General features: G+C 44.7%; 1 protein-coding gene across 1 annotated transcript in view; it reads right to left on the reverse strand.

Moving 5' to 3' along the window:
• Window positions 1-18,169, reverse strand: part of LOC135704811 (histidine--tRNA ligase, cytoplasmic-like) — a 30,268-nt gene that overhangs the window by 11,642 nt on the left and 457 nt on the right. The window lies entirely within an intron of this gene.

The raw sequence follows: 18,169 nt of genomic DNA on the forward strand, positions 1-18,169 counted from the left end.
CCAGGCAAGTGCTGCGCTCATCAAGTGGGTGCCTGTTAATGAGAGGATAATCGTTGCCAGATTTAGAACACGGGTTCGTAACCTTACCATAATCCAATGTTATGCGCCAACCGATGCTGCCGAGCTACAGGACAAGGAGAATTTTTACAGTCAACTGAATGCCGTCGTGGATAAGGTTCCAAAGGGTGACATCAAGATCTACACTGGCGACTTCAATGCGAAGATCGGCTCCGACAACACGGACTATGAGCGTGTCATGGGACGCCATGGTCTCGGCGAAATGAGCGAGAATGGTGAGCTGTTTGCAGAATTTTGTGGCAATAACGACATGGTGATCCGGGGCTCGCTCTTCCCTCATCGGCCAGTGCACAAAGTCACGTGGGTTTCCCGTGATGGACATACCGAAAATCAGATCGACCACATCTGCATCAGCCGAAAATGGAGACGGAGCCTTCTTGATGTCCGGAATAAACGCAGCACCGACATCGCGTCTGACCATCACCTTCTAATCGGTGAAATCCGCCTAAGCATGGCGCGGATCCAGCGACGGGAGGAGAGACTCAACACACGCCGACTTGAAGATCCAGCGGTAAAAAGGTCCTTTGTTGAAGAACTTGAGACTCGAGCTGCGGACGTTCCAGAAGGTGGCAGCGTAGAAGAACAACCCTAATAAAAAATAACCATAAACGAACGATAACCCAAATCATTGAACTATTCCATAAATGGTTTGGATGATACCCAGAACACGTCGTTAAGCAAATTAACCATACAATTTTTATTAGGGAATGGACGGCCATCAAGAATTCCTTTATAGAAACAAGCGAGAACAACTTGGGTGAGCTGCGCACCCAGAGGAAAGAGTGGATCACAGATGAAACCTGGCGGAAGATTGAGGAGAGTAGAGAAGCAAAAGCCACTATAGAGCGGGCGAGAACCAGAGGAGCCAAGAACGAAGCCCGTCAACGGTACTCGGCTCTAGAGAAGGAAGTCAAGCGCTCTTGCAGACGGGACAAGCGAGCGTGGGTGAACTTCCTGGCCGACGAAGGGGAGAAAGCCGCAAACACTGACGATATACGCCTCCTCTACGAGTGGAGCAAGGATGAACCCGAGGATGCCAGTGAAGGACACGACTGGACAATTGCTTACCGACCCCACTGACCAGCTGAAACGCTGGTTTGAGCACATCGAACAACTTCTTCAAGTTTCGACGGCCAACCAGCCATCAACATCTCGGCATGATCCGCCTAGGGTGCGGCGCATCACTCGCGTCAATTCCGAGGCCCCATCACTGCAGGAGATTGAAGCAGCTATCCGAAGCATGAAATCCAACAAGGCTCCAGGGGTCGATCGCATATCAGCAGAGATGCTCAAAGCTGACCCCATGCTATCCGTACAAATGTTGCATGAACTATTCTGTAATATCTGGGACACCGCGACTTTTCCGGCCGACTGGATGCAGGGCATCTTAGTGAAGGTCCCAAAGAAGGGGGATCTGACTGTGTGCGACAATTGGCGAGGCATCATGTTACTGTGTATTGTTCTCAAAGTTCTGTGCAAAGTTATCCTGAATCGGATACAGGAGAAGATCGACGCGACTCTCCGACGGCAGGATTCCGTGCCGGAAGATCTTCTGTTTACCATATTGTCACGCTCCGCATCATCCTGGAGCAGGTCAATGAATTCCAAGAGTCCCTTTATGTGGTATTCATTGACTACGAAAAAGCTTTCGACCGTCTCAATCACGAGAATCTGTGGGGCGCCCTGAGACGCAAGGGAGTCCCGGATAAAATCGTCAACCTCATCGAAGCGCAGTATAAGGCTTTCACGTGCAGAGTTCTGCATAACGGAGCCTTGTCCGACCCTATCCGGGTAATCGACGAGATCATGGTAGGTGCAATTGACCGTGTACCGAACCGTGGGCTGCTTTGGCAGCCTATCACCATGGAGCATCTCAACGACTTCGATTTGGCTGATGATGTTGCTCTACTAGCACAACGGCGCTCTGATATGCAGAGTAAGCTCAATGACCTAGTCGAACGCTCCTCTGCAACGTCAACAAGACCAAATCGTTGGATATCAACACGGGCAACCCTTCCAACTTTACGGTAGCGGGGCAAGGAGTGGAGAAGGTCGAAAGTTTCCAATATCTTGGCAGCCAAATAGCGTCGGACGGCGGGACCAAGAGCGACATAGGTGCACGAGTCACGAAGGCTAGGGCTGCCTTTGCGAGTTTACGAAACGTATGGAGATCCAACCAGATAAGTCAACGCACCAAAATCCGAAATTTCAACTCCAACGTGAAATCTGTGTTGTTATACGCCAGCGAGACGTGGTGTGTATCAGCGGAGAACACTCTAAAGCTGCAGGTCTTCATCAACCGATGCCTGCGGTATATAATTCGTGCCTGGTGGCCTCACAACTGGATCTCGAATTCCGAGCTCCATCGTCGATGTCATCAGAAGCCGATAGCAACAGAAATTCGTGAGCGAAAGTGGAGGTGGGTCGGCCACACACTTCGACGGGGCGGAAACGAAATCTGCAAGCAAGCGCTGGATTGGAATCCGGCAGGAGATCGCAGCAGAGGCAGACCCAGGGGCTCAATCCGGCGGAGCCTCAATAAGGAAATTAAGCAAGTCGATAGGAATCTGACCTGGGCCCAGGTCAAGGCAAAAGCGAGCAGCCGCCCAGGATGGAAGTTTTTCACGTTGGCCCTTTGCACCGCTGGTGGTGCACAGGACCCTTAAGTAAGTAAGTAAGTAGGAAGTAGGAAGACACAAGAATTTCTGCTGAAATCTTTCCTAAGAGGGGTCCATTAAATTTGTTGCAGATTTCCCGGTATATAGAGCAAATTACCGATATCGAATCTCAAAAGCAAACACAAGAAAACAATGCACCAACTCATAGCAACGTACATATATCTATTTTACACTGGTTTTATTGACTTCCACGTCCCAACATGATATTCCCACTTTCCTATCTCCTTCTTCACTTGCTATTCTCTACGTTTCCTAACTACAACTTGGCTTACATTTCAAGGACGGAGTTACTATTCACTAGCCGCTCGCTTCGCCTAATCCTGCCACACATCTGATTCGACATCCTGCGGCTCACCGTGTCCGTCTCGCTAACGGGAATCCAACGACCAATCCATAAATTGCGAACGCATCCGGCCCACGCCCTTGCAGCGCCGATGATTTGTTCGCGATTGTCTCTCGCATACGTCGCTCTTCAGTGGATGCCTACGTGTGTCGGGTTCCTACCGGACAATTTGCTGGAAGCTCAGTTCCGCTTGCTTTCGACCCTCTTCTTGGCGAGTCACCCGAAGCACCGTCGACCTTTGGAAAAAGAATGACAAGGAAAAAACGACCCCCTTCCCTTACCATCCGTCAATTCTCAAGTGCGACAATGTGTTACTAACCCGTTGTGGGGTCGTCTATTCTGTCTGGTTGATGGGCCTGTTTTTGTTCGTTAGGGATTCGACGTATGTACAATGAGCTGGAACAAATTCAGCTATTAACTTCCATTGCATCTTTTATATAATTGGGCTTACTTGTGCAGTTCCGCTCCGATGGTCGAATAATGATGCGATCGGCGACGGGCAGCGGGATTGATTTTGTGCTGTGTTTTTGCTTGCCGACTAATTATTCTTATCACATAGTTCATGAATAATTACAAACGTAACAAATTTATAGATAATGTAGGGAAAGGGACAGCCGCACGATTAAACGAGTCAAGTTATTTTTCGTGTCTTTTGATTCACAATAGGACACGAAGGGTTTCGGGAAATGATGGACTTCCGATTCGTTCGAGCTCAACTTACAGGAGGTCTGAAATGGGTGCAACTATCTTGCTGTAGCTTCTTATAAAACGCTGATAAAAGCTCGCCAATCTCAGCAAACGTCGAATGTCCTTGACGTTCTTTGGTCGAGCGTAGTTCAGAATCGGCGCTATCCGAGCGTTATCGATGGACACGCCTTCGTCCGTCAGAAGGTATCCCAAATAGGTCACTTGTTTTCTGCAGAATCTACATTTGTCTAGCGATATCGTCAGGTTCGCTTCAGTCAGTCTTCGTGGCGATGACTATGTCGTCTGAATAGACGAATACGTTGGGTTCGAGGTCGAACCCAATGACCCGGTCCATAAGCCGACACATATATAGAGAGAAGCTAAAGACGTCTGTTTTTGGTAGTGGTTAGAGAAGAACTAATTTTATTTAAGACGTTTACAATTAAGTATAAATGTCAAGGCTAACAGCTTCGCTTCAACACTCCTCATCAAGCCGCAGAGATTCCCATCATCGTACGGCTCTCTTCAAACTTCGTCCTCTGCAATGGTTTGGTTAATCCATCAGCGATCTGCTCCTCCGTGCCAACGTAAACCAGTTTCACCACACCACGATCCAAAGCGTCCCTGATGTAGTGATGGCGTATGTCGATATGCTTCGTGCGAGGATTATAACCACCACTCTTGGCGATTGCAATACAGCTTTGGTTGTCGCAGCGAATTTCCATTTCTCCTTCTTTGTTGAATAGCGCAGAAAGTCCTCGCCACCAGAACGCTTCCTGTGCCGCAGCCGAAACGGACATTTATTCCGCCTCACACGTCGATAGCGCCACCGTAGGTTGCTTCTTGCATGACCACGAAATAGCGCCGCCTTGAGCCATGAAAACGTAGCCGCTGGTTGACTTACGTTCGTCCGGATCGGCTCCCCAATCCGCGTCGCAGTAGCCGACTATGCTTGAATCGGCATAAAGACACCCGACAGCTTCCTGATACCGAACATCCTTCATAGCAGCAGATTCCTCGTTATCCTTCGGGCTCGCATCCTTGGAAAGTGTCTCGCTAGTGTTCATCGATACCTTCACTGGTTTGCACCGATCCATGTTGAACCGCTTCAAAATCGTTTCAATGAAGACTTCTTGATTTAACGTTATCCTGTCAGTTGTTCTGCCGATCCGGATCCCAAGACAGTGTTTCGCAGGTCCCAGATCTTTTATCCAGAAAGTGTCGCTTAGCTGTTGCTTCAGCATATTTTTCCATACGTTTCATCGTAGTCGACCCCCTTTCACTGTGAGTAGCCTTTGATGACCAGCCGCGACTTGTGCCGTTGAACTCCTCCTGCAGCATTACATTTCGTTTTGTACACCCATTTGCAATTGATTGCCTTCCTTCCCTTCGGTAGCTTGGTGAGGGTCCAGGTGTTATTGTCCACCAGTGCGTCGAACTCCTCTTGCATGGCACGCTTCCACGCATTGCTATCGACCCGAGCCAATGCTTCTTGATGAGAAACGGGGTCGTCTCCGAATTCGCCATCCATGCCAGATGCTAATGCCGCTAGACCATCGTTGTCGCTCGGTCCACCAGTGCTATCGTCAACGGGGAAACCATGGAAGTCGCTCGATTCATTGGAGATTGGCTGTGAAAGTGAGATACCAGGAAGGCCAGTACTATCAACGTGAAAATCTTTATACTTAGCTGGAAGCACGTGCTCCCGTCCACTGCCCCTCAACATCTTTGACCGAGGTGGTTCTAAAGTTTGTCGCAGAGGGAGCACAAGGTCAGTCAATGTGGATGTGTTGGTATCGTTATCACCGCTTGAATCATCTGCTTCATGGTTCTCGTTTTCTGTATCCGATTCGCAAGGACGGCTCTTGATAGTTACCTTCTTCTTCAGGTCATATAGACGATATCTCTTGGTTTCTTCATCGAATCCCGTGGGATTTGGGGTCCCACTTGTGTCGTTTCTGCTTTGGAACCTGGACCATGGCTTTCGTTTCAAAAACACGAGCATGTGAAAGGTTGGCTTTCTTCCACTCCACGCTTCTTCGGGGGTCACACCATGACCACGGCTAGGTGATCGGTTGATCAGATAAACAGCTGTTGACACAGCCTCGGCCCAGAAGCCTTTCGATAGCCTGGATTCGAATAGGAGACACCGCACTTTCTCCACGATGGTCCGATTGGCGCACTCGGCCAATCTGTTTTGCTCGGGAGTGTAATCGTTGGTCGTCTCGTGTCGGATGCCCTCTTTCTGCAAATAACCTTGGAAACCATTGTTCAGATACTCCTTACTATTGTCAGTCCGTATTGTTTTCAGCTTCTTGCCGCTTTGACGTTCGGCCATCACGTGGAAGTTCTTGAAAACTGCTAACACCTCGGCTTCTGATTTCGTTTTCAGGAAGTACACGAACATGCGTCTAGTTTTGTCATCGATTAAAGTAATGTAGAACCGATTACCGCCAATCGAATTCATCTCCAGCGGTCCACTGATATCCGAATGAACCAGTTGTAACACCTCCGACGCACGGGATCCGCTTTTTGGAAACGGCAATTTCGACTGCTTTCCCATACGGTAAACGCGACAGTCAGCAGCGCTAGCTTCAACATTCCTGTCGCAAGGCCACCAGAAAGCTTCTTCAAATTTCCGACACCAAGATGACCCATGCGTTTGTGCCAGAGATCGAGACTTCCAGCAGCATTACACGACAAAACCTGCGTGTTATTCGCCGTCTGGTCCAGCTTGAATTGATTGTTGGAGTGGCTCCCGGTTGCCACCAGCTCGTCGTTTGCGTTGTGCATTTTGCAGTCATCGTTGTTGAAAGTTACGGAATACCCCTTCTGCACGATTCTGCTGACCGAGAGAAGATTCGCCGTCAACCCAGGAATAAGCTGCACGTCACTCACTGCAACGTTTTCTTGAGCATCCCTGCACACCGACCGACAACGGTTGCTCTTGAAGAAGTTTGATCTTGACAAAATCGCCGGTTATGGCAACTCAAGAGTTTTCCAAGGCCATAATCATGGGTCGGTAATCGTCCGGGAGGCCAGCAAACAAATTCATGCCAATCCAGAGATCCAGAAGCTTGAATCCGGTGCCGTTCAGCTAATGCGCTGTCGAAATTACCTGGTTCACGTATTCTTCCATTGATAAACACGAATCCAGATCCGACTTGATGAGCTTGTGGAGCAAACCGATCTGCCGAGAAAGTCCTTTGCAGCTTCGGCCGATTCCGCGTCCTCAATGTGCACATAGATTAGCGGATCGAGAAGCAGGATCAGTTTCAACCGCGCTCGCAGATCCTTCTGCACATCCACCGGTTCGAATGTTCCGTCTCGTTTTTGCTTCGGCTTCACTGCATCCAAGAGTCCTTCCAGCTGAAGAAAAGTTTTCGCTGCGAACTTCCATGAGGACCAGTTGTCCCGTCCAGTCAACCTCTCGATGGGAGGAATACTTGAGGAACCGCCTTGAGAAACTCCGTTGCAATTCGAACTTGTACTCATTTTTCTATCTTCTGCCACGACAGACTCATAACCTGTAGAGAGTAGCTAAACGCTAAAGACGTCTGTCTTTGGTAGTGGTTAGAGAAGAACTAATTTTATTTAAGACGTTTTCAATTAAGTATAAATGTCAAGACTTGCTTCGATTGCTAACAGCTTCGCTTCAACAACATAGTAAATGGAGCGTTTGTCAACCCGAAAGGACAAACCTTGAAGCGATACAGTCCCTTCGGAGTCCGAAGGGCCGTTTAGTCCCGTGATTCTTCTTTCAGGGGAATCTGAAAGTATGCATCTTTCAGATCCACTACCGAGAAATATTTTGCCTTTCCCAACCGATGAAATATCGCCCCCATATCCCTCATTGGGTAGGATTCCTTTTTAGTCAGTGCATTTATGCTTAGGGAATCTTAGCAGCATACGCGTAGTTTACCGTTCGACTTACGAACGGGAACCAGAGCACTAGCCTAATTCAAAGGTTTTTTCGAAAAGTTGTACCCTAGGATCAAGCTCCTTGCTATTTGTGGTACAATCAACGTCGGAATAACCTTCGTGACTCCCGGAACTCTATCGGTAACTGCGCGTATCCCAAGCTTTCGTGGACCGTCTTATCTGCGGTCACGATCTTAACTGGACTCTGATGCAAAGTCGGTCCATTCTTCTCCGCTATGTCCACAATGCTGGTTACGTTTACGCTTGCCCCTGAGTCTAGAAGGGCGTCGTAGTCCTTATCAAAGATCCTCACCGCTACGTGTGGACACAATGTCCGTGTGAACCTTAACCTCACAACCGTTCTGAAGTGGGTCGCTAAACGGTACCAACTCCGATCCTCCAGGAACATTGATTGCCGGAATGCTGACGTTCCCTGCTCCACATTCCCTACCTAGTTTCCCGAGTTCGAATATTTTGCCCGATTGTCCCTCGAATGGCTTTCGCACGTATACACTTCGCGTTCTCCGTTGTAGTTTTCGGGTCCCGTCCGCTTGTTGAAAGTTTGAATGTTGGGGAGAGTAGTCCACTTCCAGATCGGGGCGACGTCAAGTGACGAGACTGCCCATGAGGATAGATTCTCTTTCGTAGCGGTCTTTTTGGTATGACCGACTCTCTGAGTGATTATCAAAAAAAATAATTTAAGCGGGGAATGGTTGTTGCTCGTGAACATTGCAGAAGTCTGTCAAATCCACCTCAAATTCACTGGACCTCACCTGCTTACACTCATGGATTTTAAATATGTGAATTTGGCTCCAAACATCAACAAACCATCGTTGCTTGTTGTCGTTTGGAACCAGCTATGCGAGCTAGGCGACAATAGTTCGTATTTGACAGTCACCTCCTCCCCTCCCCCCTTGGTGTTCACTGAAAATGAACAAATGACGTAATGCTCGCGTAACTTTAGAAAAGGGCCTTTCAACTTTTACAAACAACTTGTTAGGTCCTTTTCACGTGAACCGAAGAACGTCCACGCAAACCAAGAGCACTATCGGGAAGGGGAAAATTTACCCTTCGACACAAGAATTTCAGATCTTCACCTAGAGGCGAACATTCCAAATTTAGATTTTAAAATTGATGACATAAACACTAAATAGTTTTGTGCAGAAATGCAACACATCTGAACATGCTTTGATAAGCAATTTGTATATAGTAGTTGTAGGTTAGTTGTAGTTGTAAATAGTAGTTATAAGTAGCCTTTTTTCAATTTCAAACAAACCAATTCCACCAAGGTGGAAATGCTCTTAACAGGCTCGATAGGACTAGGAACTTAAATAATAATTATAAAAAAATCAAATTAACTGAACATGAAAAGGCATCTGTGTCACTTGATATTTCAAATATATAAACCACACAAATACAAGAAATAAACATCATCATTCTCTGCTTGACCGTCAACCAGGTCAGTTCGGTTTTAGCTCGCTCTCTCGAGTTATTCGGAAAGTTCGTTGCGATAGTGTTCGCGCTCTCTCTTTCGCGATGGTTGGTGAAGCACCGCACGACTCCAGCATGGGGAAACCGCCGGGTGGTGACGCGGCTGCAATTCCGACCGGAAAACGAACCCGCCGACGCTCAGTTGGTATCGAAGAAACTGCTGGCGAACCACCGCTACGCTGCGCTGTTCTGGAAAATCCGGAGTGATTTGAGATTTGGGCGTAATTGCATATGTAAACAAACACGTCAATCACCGATTTCTCGCGAATAGAAACTCAATCTCGAAAACTAATAACGCTATGAGGTAGAGGAATGATTCATCTATCATTTGGTATAGTTTGTTTATGAGATTGAGCTTTAATTCAAGAGAAATCGGCAATTGACGTCTTTGTTTACAAAAGCAATTACGCCAAAATCTCAAATCACTCCGGAAATGGCAATGAACCGCAGGTGGAAAAGAAAGAGAAACTTTCGCCCTTCTTTGTGAAGGGGTTCCCGCCCGGATTTATGGAGAAAATAGACTATTATATTGGTAAAGGTTTTAACGGCGCCGGTGGTGTAGTGGTAAGCGTGATTACCTCTCACCCCAACAGGCCTGGGTTCAATCCCAGTCTGCGCCGCCGGGATGTTCTGAGGCATAACATCTCTGATCACGCTTCCTTCGGATGGGAAGTAAAGCCGTTGGTCCCCGGTTCATGAGTTGATGGGTCGATAGGTAGGGTCCAGGTGTGGGAGCTGCCTTCCTGGCACGTCGGTAGCATTGGTGCTCAGCACGGAAAACAAGATCGACGGAAAAAACAAACCAAAGGAATTGGTAAAGGTCTCAAATGTACTATCTGCCTTTGCATTGAAGCACACAACATGGCGGTTCAAGCGAGGGTTCAAGTCCTGCTGGACAAACTGAAGGTAGAATATTTCTCCCACGATCTCGAAGCCAGTTGTCCCACAGCTGTCTACAGCAGCAGTCGAATTTTTATTTCGGTGTGAACCACGCGATAGCCTGTTACTCGCTATTATATAGTTGCTCTTTGTTCGTTGCTATCAGTTTGTGCCTTTTGTTGCTACGGTGCAAGATGTGTGAAGTAAAAAACACCATCAAGTTTAGCTTCAGCCATTATGATGCTAAACCAAACATCGGAGAGATTGTAAATTTCGCCAAAGCACTCGACGCGGATCCGGCTGAAATGGAAGCTGTTTATCGCATTGGTGAGGAAAGGGGAGTCTTCATAAAGTTCAAATCAGAGGAAGCGATGCTCCATGCTCTGACATACAATTCGGAGGATTTAATCTTCCATTATGCGAATGGAACGACGGCAAAGGTACGCATGTCGCATGCTGGTGAATTTATCCAGTATGTGCGTGTGTATGACTTGCCACCAGAGGTACCGGACAACGAGCTGGATAAAGTGCTGGGGAAATATGGAAAAATTAAACGCATCATCCGGGAGAAATTTCCATCTGATCTGTGCTTTGAGGTACAGGGATACGCGGTATATACAGGGTGTTTGGTTCCGGGTTTTACATATTTTCAGGGTAGATAGGGCTCCTAAAGTTATGAAAAAATCCCCATGAAACATAGGGTTGGAAATGACTGCTAAGTGAGTTATTCAACATTTTATGTTTTTTTGTATTGCCAACTTTGGTTAGCTATATTTTTTTTAATACTAATGTGGTTTTCTGATTTCAACATACCAAATGAAAGATTAAAGTATAAGCTATCAATGATCTTTGAAAAAGAACTTGATTAAAGTTAATTATCATACATTAAAATTAAAAAGTATGTTGAAAGTACCAAAAAAACTGGTGAAATTTCATACATTTTAGTGTTTTTAAGTTGAAAATTTTCATTTCTGTTTATTTAGTTGTTCTACAAAACATTTTCCATGCAGTTCCCTACATTTGTGCCTTTGGTAGTAACCTTGTAGGTTTTATGGTTTCTTCGTAATTATTGATTTTAAACAGCCAGAAAAACTTGTGACGTTTTCATAAAATGCTCTATAGTCACCCTATTCGGTCGTACGTTCGGCTGTTGCAGTGGACTACGCACATGAAAATTTGGTAGAATGTTATTGTAAATGTTTAGCTACATTCTTAACTTTTGATTACCGCACATCTCCTGCGCCGAAAGAAAACATAACTGCGGAGATGTTCCGCGGTATCGAATATTGCTCAGTCTCAGCAGAAAACACAACGAGAGACACCGAATCAGCGAATTCTGAGAGCGGAAGGGAGAGAAGTAGGTAGTGGTAATAAGTCGATGTCCTTTTTATTTCATAGCACTCGCAGCTCAGCTGCGGTGCTGTTTCGATGGAGGAGCGTGGAGCTTTGCTGCTTCTGTATACACACTTAGATTTTTTTACAGGAGTTAGTATTTTTACTGGATTTTTGGATTACTGACTCGGTTAAAATTCAAATGACTGTTAATCGTAAAGATTCAATAAAATCGATTTTTTCATCATTACACGGGGTTAACAGAAGTTAGTCTGTAAATTTTCGTAACACATTTTCTCAACTTTGAATTTTTTTAATTTTACCGAAGAGTTCCGCAATTCAAAAACTCGGTAAAAATTACTGACTCGATAAGTGTGTACTGATGTATGGTTGGTGAAGAGGCTAGCATGTGGGGGGTATTCTCGGGCTAGTGAATGCCACCCATCCCCACTTATAATTCAGTAATGCACTATTTATTCATTTCTGTTTGATATGTTTACAAAGTTTGCAAACAGAAATGAGCATTGCAGTGTAGTTACCAATTTTCCAAGTCATAGACTTCAGATAACTGTTCAAAGTCCAATTTTTTTTATAACGGAATCATGAACAAAAAACCAAATACCACTATGACAAACGTGATCGGTCTGAAGGGATCTTTACACAGAAATTGTTTTAAGGTGATACGATCCAGAACCTCGGGCTCTGGTTCCACTTCGCTTTTTCCAGGAGTCCATTATCTGCTACCGGGAAACATACAATAACAAAACTGTGATGACAATTTAGTGCCTCAAATCACAATAGTGCCCGAGATAAACTCCCTAGAAAACTTGAAGTGGCAGTGAAATGCCTATGATTTGTGGATACTTAACCATACCATCTTAAGAACTCAGTCACAGTAATTAAATGATAGCTTTCTATGCCAACCAATGTATGAATCTGTGTTATTACAAGCAGAGTATTATGCACAGGGAAGTTGAGAAAATTTCCAACCTGGGAATGGAACATACTGAGTTCTTAAGGTGATACGATCCAGCGTCCACAGGCACTTTCACTGCCACTTCGAATTTTCTAGGGAGTTAATCTCGGGCACTATTGCGATTTGAGGCACTAAATTATCATCACAGTTTTGTTATTGCATGTTTTCCGGTAGCAGATAATGGCATCCTGGAAAAAGCGAAGTGGAATCAGAGCCCGAGGTTCTGGATCGTATCACCTTAAAACAATTTCTATGTAAAGATCCCTTCAGACCGATCGCGTTTGTCATAGTGGTATTTGGTTTTTTGTTCATGATTCCGTTATAAAAAATATGGGACTTTGAACAGTTATCTGAAGTCTATGACTTGGAAAATTGGTAACTACACTGCAATGCTCATTTCTGTTTGCAAACTTGGTAAACATATCAAACAGAAATTAATAAATAGTGTATTACTGAATTGTAAGTGGGGATGGGTGGCATTCACGGGGCTTTACTTAGCTCAGTCGGTAAAGGCGCAGCTACAAAGCAAGACCATGCTGAAGGTGGCTGGGTTCAATTCCCGGTCCGGTCTAGGAATTTTTCGGGTTGGAAAATTTCTCGACTTCCCTGGGCATAGAAGTATGATTGGACTTGCCACACAATCATATCAATGCAAAAATGGTACAGGCATCGAAAGCTCTCAATTAATAACTGTGGAAGTGCATCTAGAACAATAAGTTGAGAGCACGCTATAAAGCTAATATGCGATATGCAATAAGCTTGAAATGCGAAGAAGAATAAAGAAAAAAAGAAGGGTGGCATTCACTAGCCCGAGAATACCCTCCACATGCTAGCCTCTTCACCAACCATACATCAGTACACACTTATCGAGTCAGTAATTTTTACCGAGTTTTTGAATTGCGGAACTCTTCGATAAAATTAAAAAAATTCAAAGTTGAGAAAATGTGTTACGAAAATTTACAGACTAACTTCTGTTAACCCCGTGTAATGATGAAAAAAATCGATTTTATCGAATCTTTACGATTAACAGTCATTTGAATTTTAACCGAGTCAGTAATCCAAAAATCCAGTAAAAATACTAACTTTTGTGAAAAAAAATCTAATAGCGAATTCGTTTATTATTCAGTTCCAACCTGGATCGGGTATCAGGATTGGGTCTGCTTGTTTTCTGACAAACGTCAGTTTGCTCGTTTGTTTTTAAAACCTAGCTCAGGTTGAGGTTCGCACTGACAAAAAGTTCGGTTTCGCACTGGGTTGGAACTGGTTCCAACTCCGATAATAAACGAATTCGCTATAAGTGTGCATCCAGAAGCAGCGGAGCTCCACACTCCTTCATCAAAACAGCACCGCAGCTGAGCTGCGAGTGCTATGAAAGAAAAAGGACATCGACTTATTACCACTACCTACTTCTCTCCCTTCCGCTCTCAGAATTCGCTGATTCGGTGTCTCTCGTTGTGTTTTCTGCTGAGACTGAGCAATATTCGTTACCGCGAAACATCTCCGCAGTTATGTTTTCTTTCGGCGCAGGAGATGTGCGGTAATCAAAAGTTAAGAATGTAGCTACACATCTACAATATCATTCTACCAAATTTTCATGTGCGTAGTCCACTGCAACAGCCGAACGTACGAATGAATAGGGTGACTATAGCGCATTTTATGAAAACGTCACAAGTTTTTCTGGCTGTTTAAAATCAATAATTACGAAGAAACCATAAAACCTACAAGGTTACTACCAAAGGCACAAATCTAGGGAACTGCATGGAAAATGTTTTGTAGAACAACTAAATAAACAGAAATGAAAATTTTCAACTTAAAAACACTAAAATGTATGAAATTTCACCAGTTTTTTTGGTACTTTCAACATACTTTTTAATTTTAATGTATGATAATTAACTTTAATCAAGTTCTTTTTCAAAGATCATTGATAGCTTAGACTTTAATCTTTCATTTGGTATGTTGAAATCAGAAAACCACATAAGGATTAAAAAAATATAGCTAACCAAAGTTGGCAATACAAAAAAACATAAAATGTTGAATAACTCACTTAGCAGTCATTTCCGACCCTATGTTTTATGGGAATTTTTTCATAACTTTAGGAGCCCTATCTACCATGAAAATATGTAAAACCCGGAACCAAACACCCTGTATATGGATGTGAAGAAGGAAATCCCCACGTCATTGTATTTCTTCAACCGCAAAGGAAATATATTTTATGATGGCAACAAAGATAAATGTTTTCTGTGCAAGGCGGACGGACACCGGAAGCTTTCCTGTCCCAAGCGGAAGGCTCGGAAGGAACCGGAGAAGCAACTAAAGGAAAAAGGAAAGCAAAGTGAAAGAAAACAAAACAGCAGCAGTACGTATGCTGGTGTAGTGGTGGAAGGTGCGTCGTTTGTCATTAGCGACCAGGAAACGGACACGGGGTTGGAGATGTTGAATGAAGATAACGAAATGGACGAGACGACCCCGACGACCGACGAGAGTAACGGAGAGCATGCAACGGGAAACGATGTTCAGATGCAGCAGCAGCGATCACGTTTCGGGTTCAACGAAAATGAGGAACAAATTCGGGAAAGAAAGAAGTTGCGTGCACGGGAGAAGATCGCTTTGTCGCCGCTTCGATCGCCACCCAGGAAAATCCTTTAATAATATGCATTTGCACATCTTTTGTTTGTATTTTGAGTACCAAAATTGGTATTCCATGTTACTCGGCTCCGCTAAGTTATTCTTTTAACATTTGAGCCTGCCAAATAAACAAAATGAAAAAAAAAAAAAAAAAATCTCGAAGCCAACAAGCCGCTCAAGATGGTGCCGCGTGGCCTCCCGGACATGGATATCGTCAAACGTAAGCAGCAACCGCTGGATCTCGCAGCTCCCCCCCCCCCTCCCTCCGGGACTATCAAGGCGTCACGATGATTTACCACCACCGAACGAAAACACAGATGCTCTGTCTGTTCACAGCGGAGCAACAGATCCCCGGATCCAGCTTGCCACACGATTGTGCAGTTACGAAACCCATTACGACCAGATTTACACTCTGGGCCTTTTCGTCATTGCGTATGGCCTTTCAAGTGTTGAAGCTAGAGTTTGTTGAGTTTCTCAATAAACGAAACATCGACATTGTCGTAATAATTGAAACCCGAAATTACCATCTACCTTCCCAATTTACGGCTCGTGAGGCTTGATCGAACCAACTCTGGAGGAGGAGGAGTGGCTATTGCCGAGCTTTCAGCTGAAGATTATCGAATCCGTAGGGGTTGAAGTTTCTACTCCTGTCGGCCCCATCACCATCGTTGCGGCTTACTGCACCAAACATTGTCAAGCTAACACGACGCGACGACGGGAAAACTTCATCATCGCTAGTGACCTGAACGCCAAACATCAAGCTTGGGGCAACAGTCGGCGCAACCAAAACGGAAGCATCCTGAACAATGACCTACAGGAAGCGTAGTACAACATCTTGAGTCCGAACACTCCCACCCGGTTGAGTCGGTCCGGTGCAAACGCTACCATCAGACACTTGGCCAACAACATCGCTCAACCTATCACCTACCAGGAACTCAGCTCGGACCACTATCCGGTGGTGGCCGAAGTTGGTTCTTCGGTGAACCGATTCGAAGCTTCCCGGCGCAACTACCATCGTTTCAATTGGGCTCAATATCAACACTGCATCGACTGCAATGTCCAACCGGAGACGTCCGAAGACGTTGACCGGTGTCTACATACCATCGAAGAGACGATTTCCCGGGCCAGGGAAAAACAGGTGCCCATTATCCAGACAGGTGAGTAACACTCTGAACCTTGACAGCGCTACTAAAGAGCTCCTTAGACTTCGTAACACCATTCGTAGGCAGTACCAGCGTACTGGTCTGCCTACCTTGAAGACCAATTGAAATCGATTAACAAAGATCATTCAGGCCAGGATGGTGAATCTCAGAAATAACGAGTAGGGGAAATGTATGTAATGTCGGCCTAAGTGTCCCTAATTTGGGCCCATACATAAATTCAGCAATCGACTAAATTTTCAATAGCAACCAAAAATATCCATTAGTACCGTCCCAATGCGTTCATCTATTGATTATGAATTGATAAATTGCAGATTTTTAGCGATGGGCCCAATCTTAGATCCATAGGCCAACATTAGAGCCATTTCCCCTATGTTAATCAAATCCGTTCTCTCCCAGATTGCGCAAAGCCTCTCTGGAAGCTAACCTTAAAAAATAAGTCCAGACCCATTCCACCACTGATTCCACTGAATTGACCCGATGATTCAGTGGTTCATCTGAAGGCTGCTGTGATTGGCTAACACTTCGTCAGCTCCCACTGCCGTTGCTGAAAGCGCAGTCAACCTTCATTTGATTCCCAACAACTTCCCCGATCAAATCTTCCAAAACTATGATGGCCCCAGGTTTCGATAACATCTTAAATCTAGAGCTAAGACATATGAGCTCTCGATTCTATGATTAGCTTGCACTGATTTTCAATCAGTGCCTTAGGCTTGGCTACTTCCCCTCGTGTTGGAAGTTAGCTAAAGTGATACCTATCCGTAAACTTGGGAAGGATCCTTCCTCTCCCTGCAGCTACAGACCTATCAACCTTCTCTCAGAATTATCAAAGCTTCTTGAAAAAGCAATTTACCGGCGTCTTCTAACATCTGCCGCCGAAAATAACATCTTACTCGAGGAGCAGTTTGGTTTTCGACAAGATCGGTCGACTTCTCACCAACTGACTCGAATAAGCAATATTCTCAGGCGGAACAAGTCTGTATCTAAAACATCTGCCATGGCATTGTTAGACGTTGAAAAAGAATCCAGTCCAGGCAATCCTTATTTTTTACAAGAAGTCCTCCGCATAACTGCCTTTGAATACCCATAAGAATTCATTTAGATTTATCCCTAGCAATCTGTAGGAATTATCATCGACATTAATTGCATAAAGCCGAAGCAAGGCTAAATTCTAAAAGGCTTGATAATTGTTCAAAAATGTTGATGATTGTTTTCAAATCTGACATCAAAAATAAGGGAGCTCCCTTAGCTCAGGCGGTAAAGGTGCAGCTACAAAGCAAGACCATGCTGGGGGTGGCTGGGTTTGATTCCCGGTCCGGTCTAGGAATTGTTCGGGTTGGAAAATTTCTCGACTTCCCTGGGCATAGAGTGATTGAACTTGCCACACAATTATCCTGATGCAAAAATGATACAGACTTGAAAGCTCTCAATTAATAACTGTAGAAGTGCATCTAGAACACTGTGTTGAGAGCACGCAATAAGCTTGAAGAACGAAGAAGAAGAAGAAGAAGAAGATAATCAAAACTGAAAACTTACGTTAATCCAAAAAGGATTTCGTAAAAAATCGAAACATAAAATTTTAAGAAATTTCAAGAATCAAGTGGACATAAATTTCAGTGTAAACCTTACCCAACACTAGTTACGTCACTGGCAAAGAGTTTGATCCAAGGTTAGGAAATTGTCTGTCTCATGATTATTATTTCATAAGGATAAGCCTTTCTATATGAATCACATTTCAACTTATCTAATTTCTTAGTGAATAATAGTTACCGAGTAGAAATTTAATTGGCTTGTTTGCTGCGTTCAAACAAGCAATGTCTGCCATTTACAGATATTTCTACCCCATGAATGTGGAGATCTGAGCTCTCAAACTCGCTATGTAAGGGAACGAAAAACCAATAATTATAATTATTTTATGATTTCACAAGCAATGTATTTCATAATGTTGAACAAGCTTAATTACCTATATACCCTTTGGAAAGAGACTACCGGGACGTAA

The sequence above is a fragment of the Ochlerotatus camptorhynchus genome, unplaced genomic scaffold, assembly GCF_037179485.1.
Source record: "Ochlerotatus camptorhynchus isolate MF236.1 unplaced genomic scaffold, CSIRO-AGI_Acam_v1.1 ptg000248l, whole genome shotgun sequence".
Classification (NCBI taxonomy): Eukaryota; Metazoa; Arthropoda; class Insecta; order Diptera; family Culicidae; genus Ochlerotatus; species Ochlerotatus camptorhynchus.